At 36.2% G+C, this 24,030-nt stretch overlaps 2 long non-coding RNA genes across 2 annotated transcripts; both read right to left on the bottom strand.

Annotated features, from left to right (window-relative positions):
- Nucleotides 1–379: 379 nt before the first annotated feature.
- Nucleotides 380–1,445, bottom strand: LOC122999654. The gene is made up of 3 exons (XR_006407799.1): nucleotides 1,369–1,445; nucleotides 1,243–1,271; nucleotides 380–444 (listed from the first exon to the last, which is right to left on the bottom strand). It is a non-coding gene; the product is annotated as an uncharacterized LOC122999654 (long non-coding RNA).
- An 18,746-nt stretch (nucleotides 1,446–20,191) lies between these two features.
- LOC122965526 lies at nucleotides 20,192–23,692 on the bottom strand. Its single transcript, XR_006398243.1, has 3 exons — nucleotides 23,603–23,692; nucleotides 23,478–23,506; nucleotides 20,192–21,153 (listed from the first exon to the last, which is right to left on the bottom strand). It is a non-coding gene; the product is annotated as an uncharacterized LOC122965526 (long non-coding RNA).
- Between the last annotated feature and the right edge of the window lie 338 nt (nucleotides 23,693–24,030).

Raw genomic sequence — 24,030 nt, forward strand, 5'->3', positions numbered from 1 at the left:
ATGTAATGATATGAACACTGTGGTCTGTTATTTGTTGGGTTAGTTGATGGTAGCGTAGAGGTTACTGGGATCAGTGGAGGCTCCAGCAGAAGAGGAGGAATATTTCACATTGCTGTAGGTCACTGCATCACCTTCATCATCACCATCACCACCAACCTGGGAAACAAAAGGGAAACAGCATCACACATAAATTACACATAATGACATGAAAAAGCATAACAACATAACTCAACAGGAGCTGAGAGATCTGAAAGTCATCATTTTGCTTCTATTTAATAACTGAAATAAAATAAATATTCTTTTCTTTTCTCCTTCCTGACAAAACTTTTTCCTTCATTCAGTAACAACACCAGTGTAACCAAACACTCAGCTTACCCGGGTTTTACTGTTGGTCTTCTTGGTGAAGCTGATGGAGGCGTAGGAAACACCATCTTCAGGATCAGCCTACACAGTGAAGACAACATGATGGCTGCTCAGTAACATGTGGATTTATACTGACTCTCTCTTCTAATCTTATCTTATTCTCTCTCAAAGAAGGAAATTAGGCTCAAAAGTCATCATGTCATAATTTGCAGAACAAATACGTACAAAATCAAGTATATACTGTTATAATGTCAGATGTCTATGTTAAACATAATCAAAGTTCCAGAACATGAGGTGAACATATGCAGAAATATTTCCTGAAAGTCAAAAGTCAGCCTGTAATGAATGCTCCATTTGCAGAGTTGCTTCTACTTCCCCATCAAACTGACGTCACATCATTCACACATTTACACAAACAACCATTCATTCTGTAGTCTTTCTGATATTTCAGATCAGATTTCAGCTCAAACATGTACAGATGTATTTTAAAAGTTGACATTTCAACCAAAGATTTGAAATCTGACCACTACTGTTTGTTTACGTAGTCTGTGGAGCCAGACAAAGCTTCCTGAAGCTGACCAATCAGAACAGAGTGCGCTCATCAGGAGGCGGGTCTTAAAGAGACAGGAGCTAAAACAGCCTGTTTCAGACAGAGGCTGAACTGAGGGGCTGCATAAAGGACCAGTAGAAGATAAATAAGGAGTTTTTAAGTTTTTTACTGTCAATCATGCAAAGATATTCCAGTAGAGCCCCAGAATATAAATATAGACCTGGTTATGTGCTGAATATGTCTCATTTAAAACAACATACCATAAACACTGGTTTTCTCTGAAAAGTCATAACTGTATAAACATTTAATAATTCAGTTTGTGAACTCACAATGTTTTCATCCATCTGTGTTTTCTTCCCTGAAAAGACAAAAGAATCGACTTTAGCTTCCAAAGTGAAAATCCAGGTTTATCAAAATGTCTTGTTTATGAAAGTTTCATCTGTCAGTGTTCTCACCTTTAGTTTTCTTCCATCTGATGATCACCAAAACAATTATTAAGAGTGATGCTAAACCCACAGCCACAATGATGAACTTTGCCAATCTGGAAAATCTGCATTTTGACTGCATAGTTCAGTTCTGATCAAAATAGAGAAAGAGAGATACAAGTTATTAAGTCTCTACCTTGTTGTTTTGTTGGAGTATCATTGGTTTTAGGTGCTGTTTGGTTCATCTTTGCCTTTGTGCTCTGTCCCATTGTTGCTGTTGTTGATTTCATTGGTGTTGATTTTGTTTGTTGCAGCTCTTTTAGTGTCCTCACCTGAACATATGAAAAAAGAACAACAGACAGAACAATGAACTGGAACAAAAGAACATTGTTTGTGTGTTGTATTTTCATGCAGATGCTGTTGCGTTTGGTTCAAATCATTTGCTTTTTTCCTTTATTCCTATTGGTGTTGATGTTTTGGGTTTTGTGTCTTTTCTTGCATCCTCAGCTGGACAAATTAAATCTCAAAAACCAACAAACTGTGGTGATAAAATATCCCATAATTATCACCCACACACAAAAAAGAAAAACTAAATGAGGCAGATTTCTCACCTGAAGACTGAGGGCTGAAGGTAAACAGCTGCACTTTTCCAGTGTTTTTATGTCACGCTACACTTGGATAACTCAGAATACTTTGACATCTCAGCAAGATGGGAAGTTGTAAACATCACAGTGACAAAGCAAGAAGACTGTGACTCCTTCATGTGCTGAGTGTTCACATCCAAATAATTACCCTCATACACCCACTTCACTGTCTGTCTACACTGTTCATATGTCGACACAGAGCAGTTTAACGTCACCTTATCAGTGTCCTTATGGTCAGTCATGTTTTGTCTCCAGTCTCCAGAGAGTAGTTCTCAAGGTAGACGTCACTGAGCATGTGCAGGAATGTGGTTTCGTTGACAGAGCTTCACTTGCTTGTCCAACCACAACCACATTCTCGCACATGCTCAGTGGCCTTACACACAAAACAACAGCAACAAGAAGAGTGTGTAGTGTATGTGTATTTGCTTTAATCTTTAACTCTAAAATAATGCACCAAACTAAAAATGTTAATTTTTACTAGATCTACAACCTCTTTAGATTTACAGTTTTCAGTCATTCAGCTCTTTAAAATATGAATCTCAAGGGTGACATCATTTATTCAGTCCAAGTAAGGGATGTCACATGATCACATCTCACCTCGACTCAGTTTGTCTTCTGACAGTTATGTTGAGGGTCTCAGGCTGTGACAAATGAAGGGAAATACACAAGGTTGCACTGAAAAAATCAATCAATTGTATTTATTTTTAATATATATATATATATATATATATATGTATGTATGTATGTATGTACACACACATACATCTGTCACTTTCAGCAAACATGTTAAAAACAATCCAAAATGACAATTACTGAAAAATAACTTTTTCTGTACAACTAATAACAGAACAAAGAACTCCTGCACACTGTCTTCTGTACTTGCAATTAGAGGAGATTTATTTAGAAAAACGTCTCTGTACACAGACCTTCATCAGGTTATATCACAAGACAAAAGGAGAGACCATCTTAAAAAGGTTGGTTGACCCACATGTACCAATCAGGTCACACAACAGAATGACATCACTCATTTAATCAATCATCATACAAAATCACATTATGGCTCTCTATACCGAAGGTATAAATAGACAAAGAAATAGGAAATGCACATTATACATAGCTTAAAATGCACACAGTCACAACAAAGAAAACCTACCATTCAAAAGATAAACATACACAGTATTTTCAATTTCTAATTCAAATCTGGTTGGAGCTTGAAAAAACTGTCACCTAGAATCTGTCCCTGGACAAGAAAGGTGAAGAGACAAAAAAATAATATATATATATATATATGGACATATATATATATATATATATATATATATATATATATATATATATATATATATATATATATATATATATATATATATATAAGTCATGATCACCACTCTACACAGTAGGCTGACTTCTTCAATGCCACAAAAATGTTAAGTTGAAATGTCATGTTTTGCATCATTGACATGTACAACTACAGGATAACCTCTGTCATTCCTACGTTTAGCACTTTTATGTTCACTTATATGTTGTTTCAGCTTTCTGGTGGTTTTGCCTACATACACTAGACCACATGAACAATGCAGCATGTACACAACATGTGTGGAAGCATAATTACTGACACTTTTTATTCGTGTGAGGACGACAAAAACTGTTAGTTTTGTAAGTATTATTGCAGTGTGCACAGCTACCACAACAGTAGTAACCATCTGGTTGGGAGCATAAAAGCTTCTGTTGTGTAGGTTGTGTAGACTTGTGATGTGTAAACTCAGCATGGACCAGTAGGTCTCTCAAGTTTTCCCCCTATTTGTACACAAAAAGTGGCAGATCTTTAAAAGATTGGGGCTAGTTCAGGGTCCGATTTTAAAATATGCCAGTGTTTTCTAAAAACTGATTTTATGGCATGTGAGTGGGGAGAATAGGAGGTAATACAAGTTACAACAAATCTCTTTTCTATTTTTTTCACTTTTTCTCAACAGTTATGAGCAGGGTTTTCTCAATGCCGTTTTATAAACCTTATTATCCATTCAGTAGGATACCCACGCTGGACAAATCATCAGCTTGTTTCATAAAATCTTTGGTAGTATTGCATATTCTTCAGAGTCTAAAATATTGACTTTTGGAACGACCTCTCTTGAGTGAGGTGGGATGAAAACTGCTTGCTAACAAAAGAGTATTCTTGTCTGTTTCCTTACGCTATAAGGTAGTGGATACTGTGCACTTGTTTTTTATGACCCACATGTCAAAAAAATGAACCTTTTCTGCACTGTAATCCATTGTAAATTTCAAGTTGCTATTAAAGATATTCAGTAAAATGAAAAAATTCAAGCAATTCATGATTTCTCTTAAAAAAACCAACAAACAGATTGGCATAATTAGGCAAACAAATAGACCCCATGCTCATCCCAGACACTTGTAAATACAAATCTCCATTAAAGTAAAAATAATTGTTCTTCATGACAAGAGTAGCTAAATCAATGATAAACTAATTAGGCGGAACGACGTATTGTCCCAGTTCTGAAGATAAAAGTGTAAAGCCTCCAAAATACCGTCATGTGATATATTCGTGTAAAGGCTGGCAATATCCAACATCACTAAGAGAGTATCGTCAGATAAGTCAGTAAGACATGAAATGTTGTTAATATAATCAGTGGAATGTCTAATATATGCTGGTAAAGTGACAACATATGGCTTAATAAAGAAATCAACAAAGTCTGACAGAGAGGCCAATAATGAATTAGTCTGAGCTACTAAATAATGATAAAACGGAAACAAACAAACATGTAAAAAGCAATAAGTAAGAATTAAAAAATTTTTTAAAAGATGAAAAGTTTGACAAGTGCTGTAGTTTAAAAAAGAATCACTCACCTAAACCCATCACAACACAAAATGATCTTTTTTGTCTAAACTACTCTGTAAAATCTGATGAAATGTTATTTAACTGCGGTGGACTCTGGTGAGTTGATGTTGGTGTGAAAGTTGTTGATCAGTGGAGTCTGACAGAAGCAGAAGGTTCTCCAACGTTTTCATAGTCCACTGTATCTTCATCTCCATCTTCATCATTATGCACCTGTGAAAAACAACACAACACACCTGAGATTCTGAGATAAAATAGAACAAATAAACAACCTTTGTTTCAGACTAATACAGTCAACACTGTTTATTCTTATTGTATTTACAGAATCACAGTGAATAGTGAACTACCACAAACATAAACATTTGAATATACAGTTTTAAAACTCACAGCATTGTCATCCATCTGTGTTTTGTTCCCTGAAAACACAAAAACAGAGTCGAGTTTAGCTTCATCAGTAAAAATCCAGAATCATCGAAACTTCTTGATGATAAAAGTTCTGTGAATGTTCTCACCTTTAGATTCTGTCCATACGTTGACTGACACAACAGTTATTGAGAGAGCTGCTAAACCCACAGACACGATGAGGAACCTCAACAAAACTGCAAAGTCTAAAATATTAAAAACATTTGTCACTGTTTAAACTTCTGCAGTTAAAAGATGAGAGAAATACAGTATATACAGCACTTGTGCCTTTTACAACATGAAAAATGTTACATTTATCACTGCTTCATTACAATATTTATACAATATAGTTCAATATTTGAACTGAACTGTGAACTTTGGTGCTAACTGTATGTTGTTACAGGAAGCACCAAAAATACAAATCTACAAATTACATTTAGAAATATTTCTCTTCTATCTGTTTTGTACTTTAAACATCAAAGGCTGAGAGACAGAAAGAGAGAGAACAGTGAGCAACAACAAGGTTTGAGACTCAGACATGTGTGTGAACACACTGACTGAGATGAACTGAATAAGAGAATATCTCCACCCACAGCCAAGACTCAGTCTGACATTCATACTTTACACTCAGAGATACAAGTTGTTAAATCACTACCTTGTTGTCTTGTTGATTTCATTGTTGATGTTGTTGTTGATAATTTTGTTGTTGTTGTTGATTTTATTGGTGTTGATTTTGTTGTTGCAGCTCCTTTACTGTCCTCACCTGAACATATGAAAAAAGAACAACAGACAGAGAGATGAACTGGAACAAAAGAACGTTGTTTGTGTGTTGTATTTTCATGCAGATGCTGTTGAGTTTGGCTCTAATTATTTGCTGTTTTCCTTTATTCCTATTGGTGTTGATGTTTTGGGTTTTGTTTCTTTTCTTGCATCCTCAGCTGGACAAATTAAATCTCATAAATACCACATAATTATCATCTACACACAAAAAAGAGAAACTCAATGAGGCAGATTTCTCACCTGAAGACTGAGGGCTGAAGGCAAACAGCTGCACTTTTCCAGTGTTTTTATCTGTCACGTTACACTTGAATAACTCAGAATACTTTGACGTCTCAGCAAGACGGGAAGTTGTAAACGTCACATTGGCAAAGCAAGAAGACTGTGACTCCTTCATGTCCTGAGTGTTCACATCCGAAACATTACCCTCATACACCCACTTCACTGTCAGTCTACACTGTTCATATGTCGACACAGAGCAGCTTAACGTCACCTTATCAGTGTTCTGATGTTCGGTCACTGGTGAAGATGGAGATATTGTGAGAGAAAGACAACAAGAGTAAAATTAACTTCATCACTGTGATCATAATTATTGTAATGTTTCAGTATATTGTTCTAACAAGACAGTTTGAGCTGAAAACATTATGATGTAAATACTCACTGGTAACAACAGACAGATAAACATGAGAGTCTTGACCTTGTTGTTGTTCTGATTTGAACTGTCTGCAGGTGTAATGACCAACATCCTCAACTGTGACCTTCTTTATAACCAGAGAACAGTTCATTGTAACACTCAGTCTGTCTGATTTAGCTTCAGCATTTTCATCAATCTGCCCAAATTCAATCAGCTCTACCCTTGCTCTCCTTGAATGACTGAAGACCCAAGTAGTACTGTTACATTTATCCTGATCAGTCATCACATTTTCACAAGACAAAGTGACTTCATCTCCATCTCTGACAGTGATGTCGAGGGAAGTTTGTCCAGTTACTGCTCTTGAGAATTTGACAGGGAAATGTGATAAATGAACTGAAATAAGAATATGACTGTAGTGTGAATGTTAAAAACAAACAGCATATTTGACTGTCTCAGTAAAATGAAAGTAAGTCAATAAAGTATCGTTGGTAATAATGCAGATTTTTATATCTTACCTGTAAACTGAAGCCCCAGTGTCAGAAATAAAGACATTTTAATCCATCTGAGTTCAACCATCGTGCTTCTCTGTCTTTCTCTCTGACTTCTCTCGCTCTAAGCTCTCAAAATGTCCTCATTAGTGGTTCATACAGAGAAATACACTGTCTACTTCCTGTCATGAGTGAAATGTCTCCTCCTCATTGTGGCTTCAGTTTATTTTTCTCACTTGCAAGTTATCAACTTTTTGTAGGCGGAGCATATTAGCTTCTCTTCTCTTTAAATTTGAATGTTTTTGCATTATAATGTCTTATGTATAGTCAAGAGTAAATACATAAAGGATTAGATATTGTAGAGGACTGAACTTCTCCACTCACCACCAATACCACAACGCACTTCCTGTATTTCAAAGTTTATACTCATGAACTCACCATATAATGCTTTTCAAATGTAAAAACATGGTTTTCTCACATCCTGTGCACAGGACCAGTATTTGCATTCAAAGACAAATTATTTCCCTTCAAATTAGCCAACAGCACCCCAATAGCGGTTAAGAACATACCACATAAGTGCAATGTCGATAAGTAAAAAGTAGTATAAAGGATGTTTTCAAACAGAATTAGGATTCTGTCGTGACAGGATTCATGTTGATGTTTGACAGCACACATGAACAGACAGGTGAAGAGTCAAACTTTGACTCTTGATGCTCAACATGTTGCAACTTGGTGATACTGCAGCAGCTGGGAGAGAACAGAAAAGATGATGTTTTAGTGGTCTGAGACCTGTTAGTCCCTCATTGTACCTTTGAGGTCAGTTTTTTCTGAGAACTGAACAGGAAGTGTTTTGGTGAGAATGTGGGTACAACAGCAGCAGAGCTCTGGAGGTTTTAGCCTCTAATGATGACGTGATAAACACCACAACCACACGAGGCTCACAGTAACAGACAGGCCAAACTTTATCAAGGCACCAGACAAAGAGACTACTTTCATCTCTGAAAATCACCACTGAGACCCCAGCAGTACTTTTCTGATGATAACTGGTGTGCTTGCTGGTCTGTGCTTGTCCCAGAAGTGTGTATGTGAATCAGTCATCACTAATAACCTACTTAGTGGTTACTTATTTTGTCTCCAGTCTCCAGAGAGTAGTTCTCAAGGCAGACGCCACTGAGCATGTGCAGGAATGCGGTTTCGTTGACTGAGCTTCACTAGCTTGTCATGCTACATATCATAACCACATTCTCACACATGCTCAGTGGCCTTACACACAAAACAACAGCAACAAGAAGAGTGTGTGATGTATGTGTGTGTATTTGTCTTTATCTTTCACTCTATAATAATACATCAAACACAAATGTTAATTTCTAAAATAGTCTGAAAGAAGCATGAAACATAAATGGAAATTTAACTGTAAAACTGTACAATAGATCTACAACCCTTTTAGATTTATTACATTTTCTACTCATTTAGATGTTTAATATTTGACTCTCAAGGGTGACACCATTTATTCAGTCCAAGTAAGGGATGTCACATGATCACATCTCTGCTCAGTTTGCCTTTTGACACTTTTGTACCACAACAAAGCAAACTGAACAGAGACATACATTACAACACTCATTAAACAACATTATATACATGCTTAAAGATAAAAATAAACAATCAGAAGAAATATAATAGCAGTGAGAATTAAGATTATAACTTTCACTCAACACTAGTACAACCATCAATGAGCTCAATAAAGTGCCTGATAGTGAGTTCATTAAGGATATCAGAACTTACTACATCCCTTTCTGGACAAAAAGTCCAGAACAACAGTCCAACAGTGAATCATTATTATACTGAAAAAACTTCCCTTCATGTGTCAAGCACAGTCTGTTCTGCTTAAATGTAATGATATGAACACTGTGGTCTGTTATTTGTTGGGATAGTTGATGGTAGCGTAGAGGTTACTGGGTTCAGTGGAGGCTCCAGCAGAAGAGGAGGAAGCTTTCACAGTGCTGTAGGTCACTGCATCACCTTCATCATCACCATCACCACCAACCTGGGAAACAAAAGGGAAACAGCATCACACATAAATTACACATAATGACATGAAAAAGCATAACAACATAACTCAACAGGAGCTGAGAGATCTGAAAGTCATCATTTTGCTTCTATTTAATAACTGAAACAAAATAAATATTCTTTTCTTTTCTCCTTCCCGACAAAACTTTTTCCTTCATTCAGCAACAACACCAGTGTAAACCAAACACTCAGCTTACCCGGGCTTTACTGTTGGTCTTCTTGGTGAAGCTGATGGAGGCGTAGGAAACACCATCTTCAGGATCAGCCTACACAGTGAAGACAACATGATGGCTGCTCAGTAACATGTGGATTTATACTGACTCTCTCTTCTAATCTTATTTTATTCTCTCTCAAAGAAGGAAATCAGGCTAAAAGTCATCATGTCATAATTTGCAGAACAAATATGTACAAAATCAAGTATATAATGTCAATAACATGTATATGTTATAATGTCAGACATCTATGTTAAACATAATCAAAGTTCCAGAACATGAGGTGAACATATGCAGAAATATTCCCTGAAAGTCAAAAGTCAGTCTGTAATGAATGCTCCATTTGCAGAGTTACTTCTACTTCCCCATCAAACTGACGTCACATCATTCACACATTTACACAAACAACCGTTCATTCCGTAGTCTTTCAGATATTTCAGATCAGATTTCAGCTCAAACATGTACAGATGCATTTTAAAAGTTGACATTTCAACTAAAGAACAAGAAAAGATGTGAAATCTTTTATACTTCTTTTATCAAAGAATATTTTGACATCTCAGCAAGATGGGAAGTTGTAAACGTCACAGTGACAACGCAAGAAGACTGTGACTCCTTCATGTGATGAGTGTTCACATCCCAATAATTACCCTCATACACCCACTTCACTGTCTGTCTACACTGTCCATATGTCGACACAGAGCAGTTTAACATCACTTTATCAGTGTCCTTATGTTCAGTCATGTTTTGTCTCCAGTCTCCAGAGAGTAGTTCTCAAGGCAGACTGAGCATGTGCAGGAACGCGGTTTCGTTGACAGAGCTTCACTTGCTTGTCCAACCACAACCACATTCTCGCACATGCTCAGTGGCCTTACACACAAAACAACAGCAACAAGAAGAGTATGTGATGTATGTGTATTTGCTTTAATATTTAACTCTAAAATAATGCACCAAACTAAAAATGTTCATTTTTACTAGATTTACAACCTCTTTAGATTTACAAACAGTTTTCAGTCATTCAGCTCTTTAAAATATGAATCTCAAGGGTGACATCATTTATTCAATCCAAGTAAGGAATGTCACATGATCACATCCCACCTCTACTCAGTTTGCCTTCTGACAGTTATGTTGAGGGTCTCAGGCTGTGACAAATGAAGGGAAATACACAAGGTTGCACTGAAAAAATCAATCAATTATATTTATTTTTAAGAAAGTGACATGTGTGTGTGTGTATATATATATATATATATATATATATATATATATATATATATATATGAACACACGCATACATATGTCACTTTCAGCAAACATGTTAAAAACAATCCAAAATGACAATTACTGAAAAATAACTTTTTCTGTACAACTAATGACAGAACAAAGAACTCCTGCACACTGTCTTCTGTACTTGCAATTAGAGGAGATTTATTTAGAAAAACGTCTCTGTACACAGACCTTCATCAGGTTATATCACAAGACAAAAGGAGAGACCATCTTAAAAAGGTTGGTTGACCCGTGTGGACCAATCAGGTCACACAACAGAATGACATCACTCATTTAATCAATCATCATACAAAATCACATCATGGCTCTCTATACCGAAGGTATAAATAGACAAAGAAATACAAAATGCACATTATACATAGCTTAAAATGCACACAGTCACGACAAAGAAAACCTATCATTCAAAAGATAAACATACACAGTATTTTCAATTTCTAATTCAAATCTGGTTGGAGGTTGAAAAAACTGTCACCTAGAATCTGTCCCTGGACAAGAAAGGTGAAGAGACAAAAAAATAATATTATATATATATAATATTATTATTTTATAAATAATATAATATAATATAAGTCATGATCTCCCCTCTACACAGTAGGCTGACTTCTTCAATGCCACAGAAACATAAGTTGAAATGTCATGTTTTGCATCATTGAACTGTACAGCTACAGGATAATCTCTGTCATTCCTACGTTTAGCACTTTTATGTTCACTTATACATTGTTTCAGCTTTCTGGTGGTTTTGCCTACATACACTAGACCACATGGACAATGCAGCATGTACACAACATGTGTGGAAGCATAATTACTGACACTTTTTATTCGTGTGAGGACGACAAAAGCTGTTAGTTTTGTAAGTATTATTGCAGTGTGCACAGCCACCACAACGGTAGTAACCATCTGGTTGGGAGCATAAAAGCTTCTGTTGTGTAGGTTGCGTAGACTTGTGATGTGCAAAATCAGCATGGACTAGTAGGTCTCTCAAGTTTTCCCTCCATTTGTACACAAAAAGTGGCAGATCTTTAAAAGATTGAGGATTGTTCAGGGTCCGATTTTAAAATATGCCAGTGTTTTCTAAAAACTGATTTTATGGCATGTGAGTGGGGTGAATAGGAGGTAATACAAGTTACAACAAATCTCACTTTTTCTCAACAGTTGCCAGCAGGGTTTTCTCAATGCCGTTTCATAAACCTTATTATCCATTCAGTAGGATACCCACGCTGGACAAATCATCAGCTTGTTTCATAAAATCTTCGGTAGTATTGCATATTCTTCAGAGTCTAAAATATTGACTTTTGGAACGACCTCTCTTGAGTGAGGTGGGATGAAAACTGCTTACTAACAAAAGAGTATTCTTGTCTGTTTCCTTACGCTATAAGGTAGTGGATACTGTGCTCTTATTTTTTATGACCCACATGTCAAGTGAGTGAAATTCAAGCAATTCATGATTTCTCTTAAAAAAAACAACAAACAGATTGGCATAATTAGGCAAACAAATAGACCCCATGCTCATCCCAGACACTTGTAAATACAAATCTCCATTAAAGTAAAAATAATTGTTCTTCATGACAACAGTAGCTAATCAATGATGAACTAATTAGGCGGAACGACGTGTTGTCCCATTTCTGAAGATAAAAGTGTAAAGCCTCCAAAATACCGTCATGTGATATATTCGTGTAAAGGCTGGCAATATCCAACATCACTAAGAGAGTATCGTCAGATAAGTCAGTAAGACATGAAATGTTGTTAATATAATCAGTGGAATGTCTAATATATGCTGGTAAAGTGACAACATATGGCTTAATAAAGAAATCAATAAACTCTGACAGAGAGGCCAATAATGAATTAGTCTGAGCTACTAAATAATGATAAAACTGAAACAAACAAACATGTAAAAAGCAATAAGTAAGAATTAAACATTTTTTTAAAAGATTAAAAGTTTAACAAGTGATGTAGTTTAAAAAAAGAATCACTCACCTAAACCCATCACAACACAAATGATCTTTTTTGTCTAAACTACTCTGTAAAATCTGATGAAATGTTATTTAACTGCGGTGGACTCTGGTGAGTTGATGTTGGTGTGAAAGTTGTTGATCAGTGGAGTCTAACAGAAGCAGAAGGTTCTCCAACGTTTTCATAGTTCACCGTACCTTCATCTTCATCTTCATCATTATGCACCTGTGAAAAACAACACAACACACCTGAGATTCTGAGATAAAACAGAACAAATAAACAACCTTTGTTTCAGACTAATACAGTCAACACTGTTTATTCTTATTCTCTTTACAGAATCACAGTAAATAGTGAACTACCACAAACATAAACATTTGAATATTCAGTTTTAAAACTCACAGCATTGTCATCCATCTGTGTTTTGTTCCCTGAAAACACAAAAACAGAAAAAAGAGTTTAGCTTCATCAGTAAAAATCCAGGATCATCAAAACTTCTTGTTTATAAAAGTTCTGTGAATGTTCTCACCTTTAGTTCTGGTCCATATGTTGACTGACACAACAGTTATTGAGAGAGCTGCTAAACCCACAGACACGATGAGGAACCTCAACCGAACTGCAAAGTCTAAAATATTAAAAACATTTTTCACTGTTCAAACTCCTGCAATTAAAAGATGAGAGAAATACAGTATATACAGCACTTGTGCTTTTTTTTAACCGGAAATATGTTGCATTAATCACTGCTTCATTACAATATTAGTACAATATAGTTCAATATTTGAACTAAACTGTGAACTCTGGTGCTAAGTGTATGTTGCTACAGGAAGCACCAAAAATACAAATCTAGAAATGACATTTAGAAATATTTCTCTTCTATCTGTTTTGTACTTTAAACATGAAAGGCTGAGAGACAGAAAGAGAGAGAACAGTGAGCAACAACAAGGTTTGAGACTCAGACATGTGTGTGAACACACTGACTGAGATTAACTGAATAAGAGAATATCTCCACCAACAGCCAAGATTCAGTCTGACATTCATACTTTACACTCAGAGATACAAGTTGTTAAATCACTACCTTGTTGTCTTGTTGATTTCATTGTTGGTGTTGATGTAGTTGTTGCAGCTCTTTTAGTGTCCTCACCTGAACATATGAAAAAAGAACAAGAGACAGACAGAGAGATGAACTGGAACAAAAGAACGTTGTTTGTATTTTCATGCAGCTGCTGTTGAGTTTGGCTCCATTTATTTGTTTTTTTCTTTTATTCCTATTGGTGTTCATGTTTTGGGTTTTGTTTCTTTTCTTGCATCCTCAGCTGGACAAATTAAATCTCAAAAAACAACAAACTGTGGTGAAAAAATACCACATAATTATCATCTACACACAAAAAAGAGAAACTAAATGAGGCAGATTTCTCACCTGAAGACTGAGGGCTGAAGGTAAACTGCTGCACTTTTCCAGTGTTTTTATCTGTCACGCTACACTTGAATAACTCAGAATACTTTGACGTCTCAGCAAGATGGAAAGTTGTAAACATCACAGTGTCAAAGCAAGAAGACTGTGACTCCTTCATGTGCTGAGTGTTCACATCCCAATCATGACCCTCATACACCCACTTCACTGTCTGTCTACACTGTCCATATGTCGACACAGAGCAGTTTAACGTCACCTCATCAGTGTTCTTATGTTCAGTCACTGGTGAAAATGGAGATATTGTGAGAGAAAGACAACAAGAGTAAAATTAACTTCATTACTGTAATCATAATTATTGTAATGTTTCAGTATATTGTTCTAACAAGACAGTTTGAGCTGAAAACATTATGATGTAAATACTCACTGGTAACAACAGACAGATAAACCTGAGAGTCTGGACCTTGTTGTATTATTGATTTGAACTGTCTGCAGGAGTAAAAACCAACATCCTCAACTGTGACCTTCTTTATAACCAGAGAACAGTTCGCTGTAACACTCAGTCTGTCTGATTTAGCTTTGGCATTTTCACCAATCTGTCCAAGTTCAATGGGCTTTACTTTTGCTCCCCTTGTATGACTAAAGATCCAGGTAGTACTGTCACATTTATCCTGATCAGTCATCACATTTTCACAAGACAAAATGACTTCATCTCCATCTCTGACAGTGATGTAGAGGGAAGTTTGTCCAGTTACTGCTGTTGAGAATTTGAGAGAGAAATGTGATAAATGAACTGAAGTAAGAATATGACTGTAGTGTGAATGTTAAAAACAAACAGCATATTTGACTGTCTCAGTAAAATGAAAGTTATTCAATAAAGTACAATAAGGTAATAATGCAGATTTTTGTATCTTACCTGTAAACTGAAGCCCCAGTATCAGAAATAAAGACATTTTAATCCACCTGAGTTCAACCATCGTGCTTCTCTGTCTTTCTCTCTGTCTTCTTCTCTCGCTCTTAGCTCTCAAAATGTCCTTATTAGTGCTTCATACAGAGAAATACACTGTCTACTTCCTGTCATGAGTAAAGTGTCTCTTCCTCATTGTGGCTTCAGTCTTCTTTCTCACTTGTAAGTTATCAACTTCTTGTAGGCGGAGCATATTAGCTTCTCTTCTCTTTCAATTTTAACATTTCTGTATTTTACGAGCAAGCTGGCGCTCACATCTGCAATATCTTATATAATCTTATAAATCTTTATAAAATCTTATGTTATAATCAGCCAAGAGTAAATACATAAAGGATTAGATATTGTAGGAGTTAAGGCTGAACTTCTCCACTCACCACCAAGACCACAACGCACTTCCTGTATTTCAAAGTTTATAATCATAACCTCATCATATAATGCTTTTAAAATTTAAAAACATTGTTTTCTCACATCCTGTGCACAGGACCAGTATTTGCATTCAAAGGCAAATGATTTCCCTTCAAATTAGCCAACAGCACCCCAATAGTGGTTAAGAACATACCACATAACTGCAATGTTGATAAGTAAAAAGTAGTATAAAGGATGTTTTCAAACTGAATTAGGATTCTGTTGTGACAGGATTCATGTTGATGATTGACAGCACACATGAACAGACAGGTGAAGAGTCAAACTTTGACTCTTGATGCTCAACATGGTGCAACATGGTGATACTGCAGCAGCTGGGAAAGAACAGATAAGATGATGTTTTAGTGGTCTGAGACCTGTTAGTTCCTCTTTATATCTTTGAAGTAAATGTTCGTGAGAACTGAGGAGGAAGTGTTTTGGTGAGAATGTGGGTACAACAGCAGCAGAGCTCTGGAGGTTTTAGCCTCAACACACCACAACCACAAGAGGCTCACAGTAACAGACAGGCCAAACTTTATCAAGGCAGCAGACATTTTCATCTCTGAAAATCATCACTGAGACCCCAGCAGTACGTTTCTGATGATAACTGGTGTGCTTGCTGGTCTGTGCTTGTCCCAGAAGTGTGTATGTGAATCAGTCATCACTAATAACCTACTTGGTGGTTACGTATTTTGTATCCAGTCTCCAGAGAGTAGTTTTCAAGGCAGACGCCACTGAGCATGTGCAGGAACGTGGTTTTGTTGACTGAGCTTCACTAGCTTGTCATGCTACATATCACAAACACATTCTCACACATGCTCAGTGGCCTTACATACAAAACAACAGCAACAAGAAGAGTGTGTGATGTATGTGTGTGTATTTGCCTTTATCTTTCACTCTATAATAATACATCAAACACAAATGTTAATTTCTAAAATAGTCTGAAAGAAGCATGAAACATAAATGGAATCTTAACTGTAAAACTGTACAATAGATCTACAACCCTTTTAGATTTATTACATTTTCTACTCATTTAGATGTTTAATATTTGACTCTCAAGTGTGACACCATTTATTCAGTCCAAGTAAGGGATGTCACATGATCACATCTCTGCTCAGTTTGCCTTTTGACACTTTTGTACCACAACAAAGCAAACTGCACAGAGACATACATTATAACACTCATTAAACAACATTATATACATGCTTAAAGATAAAAAAAAAAAAAAAAAAAAACAACCAGAGGAAATATAATAGCAGTGAAAATTAAGATTTTAACTTTCACTCAACACTAGTACAACAATCACTGAGCTCAATAAAGTGTCTGATAGTGAGTTCATTAAGGATATCTTAATTTACTATATCCCTTTCTGGACAAAAAGTCCAGAACAACAGTCCAACAGTGAATCATTATTATACTGAAAAAACCTAAAATGCTTTTTTTTTGTCTTTCCCTTCATGTGTCAAGCACAGTCAGTTCTGCTTAAATGTAATGATATGAACACTGTGGTCTGTTATTTGTTGGGTTAGTTGATGGTAGCGTAGAGGTTGCTGGGATCAGTGGAGGCTCCAGCAGAAGAGGAGGAAGCTTTCACAGTGCTGTAGGTCACTGCATTACCTTCATCATCATCATCATCATGAACCTGGGAAACAAAAGAGAACCAGCAACACATATAAATTACACAAAATGACATGAAAAAGCATAACAACATAACTCGACAGGAGCTGAGAGATCTGAAAGTCATCATTTTGCTTTGATTTAATAACTAAAATAAAATAAATATTCTTTTCTTTTCTCCTTCCTGACAAAACTTTTTCCTTCATTCAGCAACAACACCAGTGTAACCAAACACTCAGCTTACCCGGGCTTTACTGTTGGTCTTCTTGGTGAAGCTGATGGAGACGTAGGAAACACCATCTTCAGGATCAGCCTACACAGTGAAGACAACATGATGGCTGCTCAGTAACATGTGGATTTATACTGACTCACTCTTCTAATCTTATTTTATTCTCTCTCATAGAAGGAAATTAGGCTCAAAAGTCATCATGTCATAATTTGCAGAACAAATACGTACAAAATAAAGTATATACTGTTATAATGTCAGACGTCTATGTTTAATATAATCAAAGTTTCAAAGCATGAGGTGAACATATGCAGAAATATTTCCTGAAATTCAAAAGTCAGCCTGTAATGAATGCTCCATTTGCAGAGTTACTTCTACTTCCCCATCAAACTGACGTCACATCATTTGAAAAGCTGTATTTGAAAACTGATTTTATGGCATGTGAGTGGGGAGAATAGGAGGTAACACAAGTTACAGAAAACCTCTTTTCCTCTTTTCTTTTTTCTCAATTTTTCTCAACAGTTCCGAGTGGGGTTTTCTCAAGGCCATTTCCATTCAGTAGGATACCCACGCTGGACAAATGTAGCTCTCATGTCATCAGCTTGTTTCTGTCTCTTCCTCATTGTGGCTTCAGTCTATTTTTCTCACTTGTAAGTTATCAACTTTTTGTAGGTGGAGCATATTAGCTTCTCTTCTCTTTAAATTGGAATGTTTTTTGCATTTTATGAGCAAGTTGGCGCTCACATATGCAGTATCTTATATAATCCTATAAATCTATAAAATATTATTATATTATAGACAGACAAGAGTAAATACATAAAGGATTAGATATTGTAGGAGTTGAGGGTGAATGTCTCCACTTACTCACCAACAAAACCACAGCACACTTCCTTTCCAACGCTGTACTTCAAAGTTTGTATTTATAATCATGACCTCATCAAGTAATGCTTTTAAAATGTGACAACATTGTTTTGTCACATCCTGTGTGCAGTAGCAGTATTTGCATTTTAAAGCAAATGATTTCCCTTTAACAAAAGACATTTTTCTCCCAAATATTGGTTAATATTGGTTATGTCCATCTCTCTACTCTTTTGACACCCAAATAAATGTTAGCAATAAATAAATCTTACAAACTTACATTTTCTGGATCCCAGGTTGAGTCGAGTTTGTAAGAGGAGCAATAATTAAACAAACTTTATCATAGTTAACTTTCTGACTTTGCTGCATGAACCAGCCCAAAATTGAGGCTCACAGGAACAGACAAGCCACACTTCATCAAGGTACAAGATAAAGAGACGCTCATTTCAGTTGTTTTAAAAACAACTCAATCACTCCAAGATAATAAACAAGCTGTATTTAGGTGCACAAAGTACACTGCTCTAAGGCACGGCAAACCCTATAACAGTTAAATGTTCCTTACAGAGTAACTACAGCCATAATAAAAATCCTGCTTGAGCTGCCATCTAGTGGTTGCTCCTGTAGAAACTCTGTTTCTTTGCAGTGCAGCACTTTACATGGTACTATTGTTCAATTATATATCATAGTTGGTGAAAAAGAGTCTTTGATAGTCTAGTGATTCACTCTCTGGTGCAGCAGGGAGATGTAATTCAGTTTATGGACTGTTTGTTATTTATGAGAGGGAGGGGGTGATGCAAAATGGGGGAGGCACGTGGAATAATTTTTTAAGCACTGGGGAGGGACTTAAGGGGGGGATATACAACTTTAAATGTTGCATTTGTATTTATTTTAAATACATTTTTTACATATATACATATGTTTTACTGCTGCATGGTGACGGGACTCAAAATATTTCTGAGTAAATAAACCATTTAAACCTGCCTATTCAGTTTGTGTTGGAATGTGAAGGGTTAAATGAAAGAAGCCCCTTTTGTCAGACTTTTGCGCCTCCATAGTTGCTGGGAAGAAAATGCTGCTTTCAGCTCCGTGATTGGTGGTCCAGCTATACTTTTTACAGAGGGCCGAGTAATTCAAATGAAAGTAAAATTGACCAATCATAACCATATCTTCCCTCCAAATGGGCGGGCTTTGTTGTTGCTACTTAATGACAAGTTACCATTACCATGCTGGTACACCTGTGGTTTGCCGAGCAGGCAGAGTCTGAACACCATCTGACAGTTATCGTAGCCGGCAAATATGCCAGATCCGCCGCCAGTGGTAGGAGCGGCGTTTATTTACCACAACTACATGGCCCATAAAAACACAAACAAGTCAAGGAAGATTGATAAAAAAAGAACTGATGAATGTCATTCAGGCCAACATAAATTCATAATGTGAACTCCCCTCTCTCTGATAAATAACGAACAGTCCCTTAGTTTTCAGTTCAATAAATTTATCAACACTTATATCAGTAACAGCACTGATCAGCGGTGCAACAGTCTCCATGAAAGTCCTAAGTTAACAAAGTTTAAAACTACAGAAACATGAAATAATCATTGAGTGAAGTGATAAAACTGCATCACTACAAAGAAAAAAAATACTAACAACTCGCTGCTAGCAAACATCTGCCTCTCCTTAAAGCTCAAACAATCAATGACAAACTGAACATCAGACTACAACAAGAAAACAACTACAAAGCACAAATATATTGTAACAACATGGAGAACGCACAAGCTGGATTTATTAGAGGCAGAGCTGATGTTTCATGTTCATCATCAAAATGTGACTTCAAGTGTGACCAGAAGTCATAAAACATTTGAACCTTTAAATTCACAAACGTCAAAAGAGCCACGTTTTTATATTTTACTCCAACCAACAAATTACATCAAGTCTACAAACTCTTGCATCACCACATTTTTTTACTACTGTAGAGTATTTGTATTTATATTCTTGAAAAGTATTGTTGGTAAAATATTTAAATGTTTGTTTGTTTTGAACTAATGGGAACATGTAGAGGTCGACCAGAAGAGGCCCGAGAATGGACCCTTGAGGAACACCACGTCATTTTTGTGTCTGATCAGATTTGTAGTTACCAGCTGACAGAACATATTCTCTATCTTACAAAAGGGATTTATATTTATGTCTGTGCAAGAAAGTTTATTCAGGAAAGGGTACAAGAAGCATAAAATTACTACAATAGCAATGTACAGTATGAAGCGAGGCAGTTTAAAGGATAGATTCACATTTTTTCAAGTCGGTCTTTAAACAATAGTCAGGTGCTCATATATACATTGAAAAAGGTTTTGCTCATTGTAATCAAAGATCCCTTTCTAACATGCTTCCAGTGTCAGAGATGGGAACAAAATCCTCATTCTGTACAAAAATATATTCTAAAGTTAATATAAAGTTAATATGAGGCTTCAGCAGTCTCAGTTCGTCAAATCAAGTGTGAATCTCTCAAAGTTACAGCTTTTTATTTCCATCTTTGTGTTATTATCTGTCCACTGCAGCTCAGCAAGGAAACACAGGGAAATACTGTCCAGTAGTATAATATCAGTTATAATAAAGAGAAGACAGTTACTGACTCTATTAGAGCTCCCAGCTCAGTTAAGTCTATTCTAGACAATTTAAAACATATCTCACTCTCAGCAAACATGTTTAAAACAATCCAAAATGAAAGTTACTTAAAAAAATTTGTTTTTCTGTATAAATGATGATAAAACTGAGACAAAGCTAACATACAAAAAGCAATCAGTAACAATTAAAAATATGGTCAAATTTTTTTAAATGGATGAAAAGTTTGACAAAAACAAAATGATCTTTTTTATTGAAACTAATCATATAAAATCTGATGAAATGTTATGTTACTGCAGTGGACCCTGGTGAGTTGATGTTGGTGTGAAAGTTGTTGAGCAGTGGAGTCTCACAGAAGCAGAAGGTCCTTCAATGTTTTATAGAACACTGCACCTTCATCTCCATCTTCATCATTATGCACCTGTGAAAAACAACACAACACACCTGAGATTCTGAGATAAAATAGAACTAATAAACAACCTTTGTCTCAGTGTAATACAGTCAGCACTGCTTATTCTTCTCTTTACAGTTTAGTTCTGTTCAGAGGACGCAGCTCATGAGGGGTCCATAGCACAACAGAATACAAAGAAGAGGAAGATGGAAAAAAATGAATAAATATTTAAACAATATCTAAAAAAAAAAATAAACAAAAAACAAAAGGCATTCTACAATTATCAGACATTTACATTCAGGCTGGAACGCCAATGTTCCCACATTCAACCTGACAGAGCTCAGCTCAGGGTTGGTTAGAGCTTAATTATACCACGGTGTGGATGAATACTATTTTCTGATTGGCTGGCAGATGTGCATTAAAACTGTTTAATGTTGCGCTGCGCTGCGTCGCTCGTGGCCAGTTGGGACATTCCAATAGAAAACAAAACAATAAAACTGATTTTTTGCTGACGGTTACTCGAGTCACATTCAGTTAGGACATGGTTGGGCTATAGGCCTGTAATTCTCCAAGCTGTTTCGTTTACCTGCTTTATCTTTAATGAAAGGTACTAGTATACCAGATAAAATAGAGTCAGGTAGAATACCATGGACTAATAACCCAGTAAAACAAATAGCAAGCAGAGGGTAGAGTTTTTGACTAGCAAGTTTAGCGGTTATATTATCCATACTGGACGGCTTATCTCTGAAGGCCTAAACGCACTGGAAACAATAATGAACGCGCGTCAGATGAGGCGCATCAATTGATGCTCCTATGGCGCACTGCAAGCATCAGATTTGGAATTCCAACACCACAGAACCAACACAAATTCGTCATTTTGTCCTTGTATCAACCACTAGTTGGATGTAATGAGTGAATGAAAAGGAGAAATGCAGAGGAGGAAAATGAAACTGAAACTAAGAGCGTCTGTGTCCACAGTAAATCATTTGTTGACTGTTTGATGGTTATTTATTTGTGCGTTAAAATGTGACTGCCGTGAAATAATCAGAATATAACGTTTTACTTCTCTCATTCAGAGGTTTTGTTCTCACTACCGCTCGCTCTCCTTGCTCACTGTCTCTCTCTCTCTCGCTTGCTCGCCCGTGCTCAGCTGGCTTGCACTATTTCTTTTTTTTTCGGCTGCAGAGAAAACAGTTTTGGTCACTGGGTCCTCATTTGACGCTCCAAATAATTGAAACAAGGTCAGAGTAGGCGCATCAAGGCAGTTTGACGCGCGTCATGACGCTTCTAGTGCATTTAGGCCTTAAGTTTCATGACAGCATCTTGGACTTCTTGTGGGCTAACAATCACATCCTAATTATTATCGATGTTGTCTACTCTAATCAAATTGCTTTTAACACAGTTGAACAGATCATAGTAATGTTTCTGCCACAACTGAGAAATGATCTCTAAGCCATTTACTCTGACAATATTCAATGGTAGTGATGTTTTACAGTTATTCATGATTCTGAAGTTGTTTTGCAACTTTCTCAAGGTGCAAATTTGCACATTTCTCATATTCAAATATGGGTGCATATTTATTTCTACCTGACTCTACCCATGCTTTAACAGCCCTTTTAGCCTCAGCATGAAACTCTTTTACATAGTCATTTCAACCAGACTTAGCATTGTACACATTAGACTTATGTTTATAAAAAGGCCTGCTGGAGATGAGGAGAGACTCCACGATAGAATCATACATAGAATATAACTCATTACTATTGTTGTGGATTCTTGCAATTCATATCACAACACACAGTCGCATCTTTTGGTGGTTCAATACATCCCAGCAAGGCATCCAAAAAATGTTTTCTTTAAGATCCTCCTGTGTTAAGTTAGACTAGTCTAATTTCCCTGCACTTACATTGCTATCAACAGACAATAACAGGTATGTTGCCTAAATTTAACAACATAGAAAAGGTTGGTCGGTAGTGGCCAGCTCATAATTTATCTCCATGGCATCTAGAGAGTCATGTGCATCAGTGCATATGCAGTGATCAAGCCATGAAGCAGTGTGCCAAGCTTCACTGATATACTTATAGCTATTATCAGGCATAAGAACCTTGCTAGTGAGGATCAAACCACCATCATAGCAAAACTGCATTAAGTGATTAGCAATTGAGGAATTAACATCAGAGACATCAGCATTCATATCTCCTGTTTAGCTAAGAATGTCTCTTGAACACACAGTATATCACAGATTTCCAAGAGCAACCACACAATGTGATTTTTTCTGCTTCGCTGTGGCCAACAAGCAGCCCTCGATCATGATACAACACTGAATATCATTTTGTCAGTTCAGTTTTAAAACTCACAGCATTGTCACTGATCTGTGTTTTGTTCCCTGAAAAGACAAAAAAAAAGTCAAGTTTAGCTTCATCAGTAAAAATCCAGGATCATCAAAACTTCTTGTTTATAAAAGTTCTGTGAATGTTCTCACCTTTAGTTCTGGTCCATATGTTGACTGACACAACAGTTATTGAGAGAGCTGCTAAACCCACAGACACGATGATGAACCTCAACCGAACTTGAAAGTCTAAAACATTAGAAACATTTGTCATTGTAATTTGTAATTACAACTCCTGTAATTAAAAGATGAGAGAAATACAGTACATACAGCACTTGTGCTTTTTACAATATGAAAAATGTTACATTAATCACTGCTTCATTACAATATTAGTACAATATAGTTCAATATTTGAACTAAACTGTGAACTCTGGTGCTAAGTGTATGTTTCTGGAGACAGGAAGCACCAAAAATACAAATCTACTTATGACATTTAAAAATATTTCTCTTCTATCTTTTTGGTACTTTAAATGATGTCAAAGGCTGAGAGACAGAAAGAGAGAGAACAGGGTTTGAGACTC

The sequence above is a fragment of the Thunnus albacares genome, chromosome 16 (genome assembly GCF_914725855.1).
Source record: "Thunnus albacares chromosome 16, fThuAlb1.1, whole genome shotgun sequence".
Lineage (NCBI taxonomy): Eukaryota > Metazoa > Chordata > Actinopteri > Scombriformes > Scombridae > Thunnus > Thunnus albacares.